Source organism: Lynx rufus, unplaced genomic scaffold (genome assembly GCF_022079265.1).
Source record: "Lynx rufus isolate CCGP_SWC_20201006 ecotype Redwood Valley unplaced genomic scaffold, mLynRuf1.p SCAF_30, whole genome shotgun sequence".
In the NCBI taxonomy this organism is placed as follows: domain Eukaryota; kingdom Metazoa; phylum Chordata; class Mammalia; order Carnivora; family Felidae; genus Lynx; species Lynx rufus.
The window spans coordinates 8306193-8314419 of NW_025814846.1; the positions used below are offsets into that span (position 1 = coordinate 8306193).

The 8227-nt window shown below is 37.7% G+C and overlaps 1 pseudogene; it reads left to right on the forward strand.

Annotated features, from left to right (window-relative positions):
* The first annotated feature begins 4159 nt into the window (after window positions 1-4159).
* On the forward strand, window positions 4160-7683 carry LOC124521555 (voltage-dependent anion-selective channel protein 3-like; annotated as a pseudogene).
* Window positions 7684-8227: the final 544 nt, after the last annotated feature.

Here is an 8227-nt window from a genome sequence, read left to right on the forward strand (position 1 = left end):
AGCTCTGCCACATGACTATCTAACTTGAGACATTTCATTCCATTTATCTGAACCTTGGTTTCCTCTGCTATCACATGGAATTGATGTAACAGCAGATGTGATATATTATGGGGCTCTTGTGAAGGTTAAAGATGATTTAATACATCTTAATGTAAATTTCATTGGGTAACATGCAGGTCACAGTTTGGCACTGGGTTTCATTGGATTGTTAAATCTGAGAAAAGGAAATTTCTTTGGACTAAAGCCAAACTGGGTTCAAATCCCAGTCTTAGTATGTCCTAGTTGTGAAATCTTAGACATGTTATTTAACTTTTTTGCTCCTCAGTTTTCTTTTTTATAAACCAATGATAAAGATGGACTCTACCTCATTAGTAGGTATATATACTATATTATATAATATAGTATATACTATATTATATAATATAGTAATATATATTAATATATTACTATATACTTTTTTAACATCAAAACAAACTAATGAGGTAGAGTGTATATATATATATTGCTTAGAACAGTGTCTGGCATGTGTAAGTGCCATATGAATGTGAGCTATTATGTTTCACTGATTGTACTGGTTCCTTGGAGCACTATCCTCTCTACTTCCTTTCAACCTTCCCCTTCTCTCACCCTCAGCCTCACCATTCCAGACAGGACACTCTGGAGATTATCTCACCCACACTCCCACCTTTAGACAGCCTCCTGACACATGGAACTCTGGCAGAGAATTATCTCTCAAAGCTCTCCAGAGATTCAGTGGCCACTCTGAGAGCCCTAGATTGGCCTCACTAGTCCTAAAATCAGAACTTCTTTGCAGGCTCAGGTGTATCATATCCCAAAATGGGGAAAGTGGGGGCCTCCAAGTTAGCAAGAATATATGGTGAGAAGACTATTTGGGAGATGCCTTGGGGTCATATGGACCTGAGTTCAAATATCACACACATGGCCTGGGCCAACTCAGTTTCCCTCCATGGATCAAGTCATTTCCCTTTCTGGGGCTTCAGTTTTGTCTACTGAGATGAATGATGAATTGTGGGTGAATACCTACATCATAGATTTATGGTGGGAATTAATAAAATAATGCTTGCAAAGAACACAGTCTAATACCTAGCACATAATAGATGAGAATGCCTATTCTTACCATTAACAATAACAACAAAGGGTGCTTTTCATGCCTCCTATGCCAGACATTAATACCAACACCCCTTGAGCTTTCCATCCTGTCATGAGTTGAGTTATATCCTCCTCAAATTCATATGTTGAAGTTCCAACCACCAGTACCTCAGAAAGTGACCTTTTTTGAAATAAGGGATATTGCAGATATAGTTAAGATGTAGTCACACAGTAGTATGGTGGGACCCTAACCCAATGTGACTGTTATCCTTATAAGAAGGGACAAATTTGGGTATAGACATGCATGCTGGGAGAACATCATTTAAAAAAAAGGAAAGAAGCAGTCTACAAGCCAAGGGACATCAAAGATTGCCAGCAAGTCACCAGAAATTAAGAGAGGCATGGAACAGATTCTCCCTCACAGATTCACTGACACTTTGATATCAGACTTGTAGCCCCCAGAACTGTTGAATGATAAATTTCTGCTGTCAAAGCTACTCAGTTTGTGGTACTTTGTTATGGCAGCCCCAGCAAAAAATACACAGTTCAACAAACTAGCCTAGTTATTCTCACTGTGTCCTGGGAATTTATTTTCTTCCTCTGTTTCTACCATCCGTCCCAGAAATACAGCAGCAGCTGCTGCTTCTGGCATTCTGGTGACAATCTGTTTACAGATGCTCTAGGATCTGGCTTGGCACTGCTCTTTTTCCAATTGCCCACATGGTACTCACTATAGCAGAAACTTGTATGTGTCATAAAAAGAAGGAAGGAACCAGATGACTTAAAGCCACCAGAGTATTGCTTCATTTCAGTCACTTGTAAGTGACTATTTTTATTATCATTTTCTGCTTAGAGATGATCCCCTAATTAGGCAATTTTTATGACCTTTTTAGCCACAGACTCTATTCTGCCCTTTTTCTTCTTCCCCTCCAAATATAGAGTGCTATAAGATCAAGAACCAATTTTTCTGGATCTCTGAGCTGGGGGCTGTGAATTAGCCTGAGTGTTAGAGAAGAGCAGGCCAACTAATAGGGCTACAGCAAAGGCCTATGGGATTGGCATATATGTGAGTGGTTCTGTTGGTTCTGTTTGCATATATGTGAGTGGTTAGTTGTCACTGTTTCCTACAGAGGCTTAATCAAAATTATAATCTCACACCACAGCAGGAAGGAAATCCATGTGGCAAGTCATTTACCATCACTGAATTACATTTTCTCACCTGCCGTGTGCAAACAGAACTCACTGTTAGAGAAGGAAGAATGATTAGTAAGAAGGGGTTAGTGGGAAATAGAAGAGGAAGAAGGAAAGTTTGGGGAGAAATAGAACAATAAAAAAGAAAAAGAGAAACAATAAGAACAAGAGATAGGGAGATGAGACTAGAATGGCTTCAATATCCTCCCAGACTTTAGGGTGGGATTGGGTTGGAAACCTCTGTTAAGGGAAAGAAAGAAATCATCATTCTTGTACTGGATAATTATTTGCTAAGAAGAGCTGGTACATTTATCAAATGCCTGTTTCATACCAGGTCCTTTATATACACTATTTTCATTTAATTGATAAGGAAAATGAGGCTCCAAAAGCCTAATTCAAAGTCTGTGCTCATTCTACTCTGTCATGATGTCTTCCACTTGGTGCAGGCACATGTTTCTACATGTTTTTGGGTGGGGGTGGAGTCCTTAGCTAGATCTGAATACAAAATAATAAAAGGAAAAATTATAAGCTCCCAAGGACAAGTATCTGGTTTCCAGCTTTATCTTTGGTGTTAATGAAAAATTAAATTATGATAGAATAATGTATCTCAATGCTGTATGACATCATAGGACCTGCCCCTGCTTGTTGCTCTCCACATAGTAGTCATTTTCTAAGCAATAGCAACAATTTGGGATAATCACAATAGATCAGGGAACCAAAGGATAGCTGAAACCTGAAAGTGTTTCCCCAGCGGAATGAACATAACCCATGGCATGCTTTAGGAAGATGATAGGTCAATTTATATAAAAAAAATGATCAATACTCCCAGAAGCCACCCCTATAAGTTATCTGACTGCTAGTATATTTACTAACCTCGAAACAGGCAACATAACCAGATTACCCTTCAAAGTCCTTGTTAATTTTATCTTCTGAACTGTAAGATATTGGGGTAATTATTGGTTACTAATATTTTGGCCTCTGACAGAATTTCACTTTAGGTGAATTGGCACTGGTGCCTATGGGAACAAGCCTATTTTTAACCTTTTGCATTTTGATATCTTTGTTATTATGTGTGGGCCTAATACTTTTCCCTGGGTCATTTTGACAGAATAACTAATGAGAAAAAATTTTTAATTTTTTTTTATTTTGGAGATAGAGCACGAGTGGGGAGAGGGGTAGTGTGGGGAGGGAGAGAAAATTTTAAGCAGGCTACATGCTCAGCATGGACCCAGACATGGGGCTCGATCCCATGACCCTGGTATTATGACCTGAGCTGAAATTAAAAGTCGGATGTTCCACCAGCTAAGCCACCCAGGCACACTGAGAAAAAAAACTTTTTGATAAACATTACAATGGCTTATTGTGTTGCTTTCAGGTAGGAGGCAAAAAAGCAAGATATCCAGTGAAGAAGCTGTCCTCAAGAGAAAAGGCTAGGGAGTGGATCATGAGAGCCTCTAACCAAATGACACCCATGTTCATGGCATGTAACTTTGTATCACTTTTGTCCTTCAGTAAAAGAGTGAATCCACTGCAGATTCAATTAGGCACATTTATCACTCTTTGTCCCTTTGGGCCTCTAAGGGCCAAGGAAAATGCATACAAGTAATTCAAACCCAGAGAACAAATGAATTCCATGCACCTGTGATGAGCATGGGATGTTGTATATGTGTTGAATCACTAAATTGTATATCTGAAATTAATATTACACTGTATATTAACTAACTGGCATTTAAATATTTTTTAAAAGAAACAGTATAGAACCAGTTCTCCAAATCTGCCCAGTTCCAAACACTGGCCTTGAGAACATCCTACATAAAACATTTAATAGAGCCTGATAGAACCTGGGTTGCCTATAAACATGTGCTTGTTCTGTCACCAGACTGGAGCAATAGATGGAGACTCACCACCAACTTTTCTGCCCTCTGGATTTTCTGCTATAATTTGGACAAAGAAGACCTTGCTTCGTTACCCAGATTACAGGAGACTCAAATATATCCTCACTGCTTCTCAGATCTCTGAGGTTCTGCCCCTGAGTCAGGTAATCAGCAGGGTCTGTAGCCTTGAGGCTTAATCAGGGCTCCCTGCTCCAGATTGGAAATGTTTTCTCCAGAATAGAATTGAATGATTCTTTGAGAAGGGAGGACATCTAGTAAATCCCTTTCTCTTACTTACTGTTGTAACTTTGGGAAAACTACTTTATTTTTTTGTGTCTCAATTTTCTTCATCAGTAAAATGAAGATCAAATGAATAGAAGCTACTTCCTAGGGGCTTTGTGAGGATTAAATGAGTGAATGTATACAAAGCACTTAGAATACAACCTGGAACACAGTAAGCATATATGTCAGCTATGATGATTATGATCATGATGATTATCCTGCCTCTTCCATGTTACCAATGAGAAAACGAAGGCACAGAGAGGCGAAATCATTTGCTTAAATTTCCACAACTAGTATTAAAACCAAGATTTTAGCACAGGTCTCTTGACCCAATGCCCTTTCTTCTAAGCCAAGACAAAACCACCCATGCAGAAAATGATTTAATAGGCATCTCAGAACCAGTTTGGGCCAATTTTGGATTATTGGCCAAAGGTGAATTGTGTCATGTATGGATTATCACATTTTTAGCAAATATTCCAGAATCTACCACATAGAGGTACTCAATATTTCTTGAATAGTGAGTTGTTCTAAGCTTCTTCCATACTTTCTTACTATACAATAGCTGGAAGGCCAATTTAATGCCATGCTTTAAGATTTCATTTCCACCTGCATTCTGGAAATGTTAAAATGTGATTGAAGGGATTTGGGGTAGTTCTAGGGGAAGTATTTACTGGCAGTGAAAGTTTGCTAAGCCCTGGAACCAGTGGTGTGCTCACAGATGTCTAACAATAAACTCTCTGGTGGGGTGGGTGCTTGAGGGAAGAGACCTAATTTGTAGCATGTTCCAATTTCAAACTATCAACTCCATGTTATTAAATGCAGAGTTGGGAAGAGATAGACTGCTTCTCACTACTATAGAGTAGTGCATTACTTACTCTATAGTATTTCCACCACACAAATACTATTATACATATGTTAATTATATATCATATATATGTATATACTACATTAATAATAATGCAGAAAAATAGTAAAATGTAGTAAAATATTTTGGAAGTGATGAGTTTTGAGTACTTATTACCCTTGTTTTAATATGATTTAATTGTAAGTTTATATAATTTAAATAAAAATTCATTTTTCATTTTAAAAATTATTTTCTTTAATTCTAGTAGAATTAACATACAGTGTTAAATTAGTGTCAGGTATACAATATAGAGATTCAACAATTACATACATCGCCCAGTTCTCATCAGCATAAGTGCCCTCATTTATTGCTGTCACCTATTTCAACCATCCCCTCACTGACATCCCATGTGATAACCATCAGTTTATTCTCTGTAGTTAGGAGTCTGCTTCTCGTTGAGTGACAGAATGGGTTAAAAAAACAAGACACATCTATATGCTGCATAAAAGAGACCCATTTTAGACCTAAAGACACTTGAAGATTTAAAGTAAGAGTATGGAGAAACATCTGTCATGAAAATGGATGTCAAAAGAAAGCCAGAGGGGCAATTCTTATATTGGACAAATTAGATTCCAAAAAAAAAAAAAAGACTGTAACAAGAGACAAAGAAAGACACTATATAATAATAAAGGGGACAATCCACCAAGAAGATAGAACAACTGTAAATATTTATGCACCCAACATGAAAGCACCCAAATACATAAAACAGTTAATAGCAAACATAAGGGAACTGATTTATGATGATACAATGATAGTAAGGGACTTTAACACCCCACTTACATCAATGGACAGATGATCTAAACAGAAAATCAATAAGGAAACAATGGCTTTGAATGACACATGGACCAGATGGACTTAACAGATATATTCAGAACATTCCATCCTTAAACACCAGAATATGCATTCTTTTCAAGTGCACATGGAACATTCTCTGGAATAGATCACATATTAGGCCACAAAACAATTCTCAACAAATTTAAAACAATTGAAATCATACCATGCATATTTTCTGTCCATGGTGCTATGCAACTAGAATTCAACCACAAGAAAAAATCTGGAAAGATCACAAATAAAAGGAGGCTAAATAACATGCTACTAAACAATGACTGGATTAACCAGAAAATAAAAAAAAAAGAAGAAATAAAAATGTAAATGGGAACAAAAAATGAAAACACAACAGTCCAAAACCTCTGGAATGCAGCAAAAGTGGTTCTAAGAGGGAAATTTATAGCAATACATATTTACCACAAGAAGCAAGAAAAATCTCAAGTAAACAACCTAACCTTATACCTAACGGAGCTAGAAAAACAATAAAACCTAAAACCAGCAGAAGGAAGGAAATAATAAAGATTAGAGCAGAAATAAGTGATACAGAAGATAAAAAAAATAGAACAGATTAATAAAACCAGGAGCTGAGGCATGGACAACGTTGGTTTGAAGACCTTCAGGATTGCCCTGGCGGAGCAGAGACAGGCCCTCTGGTTGGAGATACATGTAACACACCAACTTACTGTGACCTAGGAAAGGCCACCAAGGATGTATTCAACAAAGGATATGGATTTGGCACGGTCAAAATAGATCTGAGAACCAAGTCTTATAGTGGAGTGGAATTTTCTACTTCTGGTCGTGCTTACACTGATACAGGCAACCTAGAGACCAAATAAAAGGTCTGTAACTATGGACTTACTTTCACCCAGAAATGGAACACAGATAATACTGTTGAAACAGAAACCCTTTGGAGAATAAGTTGGCTGAAGGGTTGAAACTGACTCTTGATACCATATTTGTACCAAACACAGGAAAGAAGAATGGGAAATTGAAGGCCTCCTATAAGCGGGAATGTTTCAGTCTTGGCAGCAATGTTGATATACATTTTTCTTGACCAACCATCTATGCTGGGCTGTCTTAGCCTTTGAAGGTTGGCTTGCTGGCTATCAGATGAGTTTTGACACAGCCAGATCCAAACTGTCACAGAATAATTTTGCCCTGTGTTACAAGACTGCAGACTTTTAGTTGCACACTCATGTGAATGACGGCACTGAATTTGGAAGGTCTATCTACCAGAAGGTTAATGAGAAGATTGAAACATCAATAAACCTTGCTTGGACGGCTGGCAGTAACAATGCCCATTTTGGCATCACTGCTAAATACAAGCTGGACTGTAGAACTTCTCTACCTGCTAAAGTAAATAATGCCAGCCTGACTGGACTGGGTTATACTCAGGCTCTTCGACCAGGAGTCAAACTGACCCTATAAGCTTTAATTGATGGAAAGAACTTCAATGCAGGAGGTCACAAGATTGGGTTGGGGGTTGGGATGTGAACTAGAAGCTTAATGTGGTTTCGAGTAAAGCATCTGATTTGTCCCTGGAGGTGAAGAGAACCCACTATGTTTTGGCCTTAAAATTCTGTGAAATTTCAAAAGTGTGAATTTTTTATTCTTCCAAATAATTGTAATCCTCCCCACACTGAAGTCTAGAGATCACAAGTCCATCCCAAGAGAAGTACTTGAAGGCATGCCTGGAAGTTGTCATGTTTGTGCCACATTTCAGTTGAGTTCTGCAGTGTTATTTTAAATGTGTTCCTCAGCAACAATGTGGTGCCATGTTACAAAGGAAATGACTCAGTCCTCTAGTTTGTACATCACGTCCTGCATGTCCCACACCACTTTTTCCCTGAGCTTTTAATATATTGGTCTCTGTGCTGTAGTGGAATCTTTGGTTTTCCATCAGAATAAAATAAAATAAACCCATCACATCTGGAACATTACATAAATAAATAAATACATACATAAATAAACCAGGAGCTATTTTTTTAAACCAATAAAAGTGATAAACTTCTAGACAAACCTATAAAGAAAAAAAGAG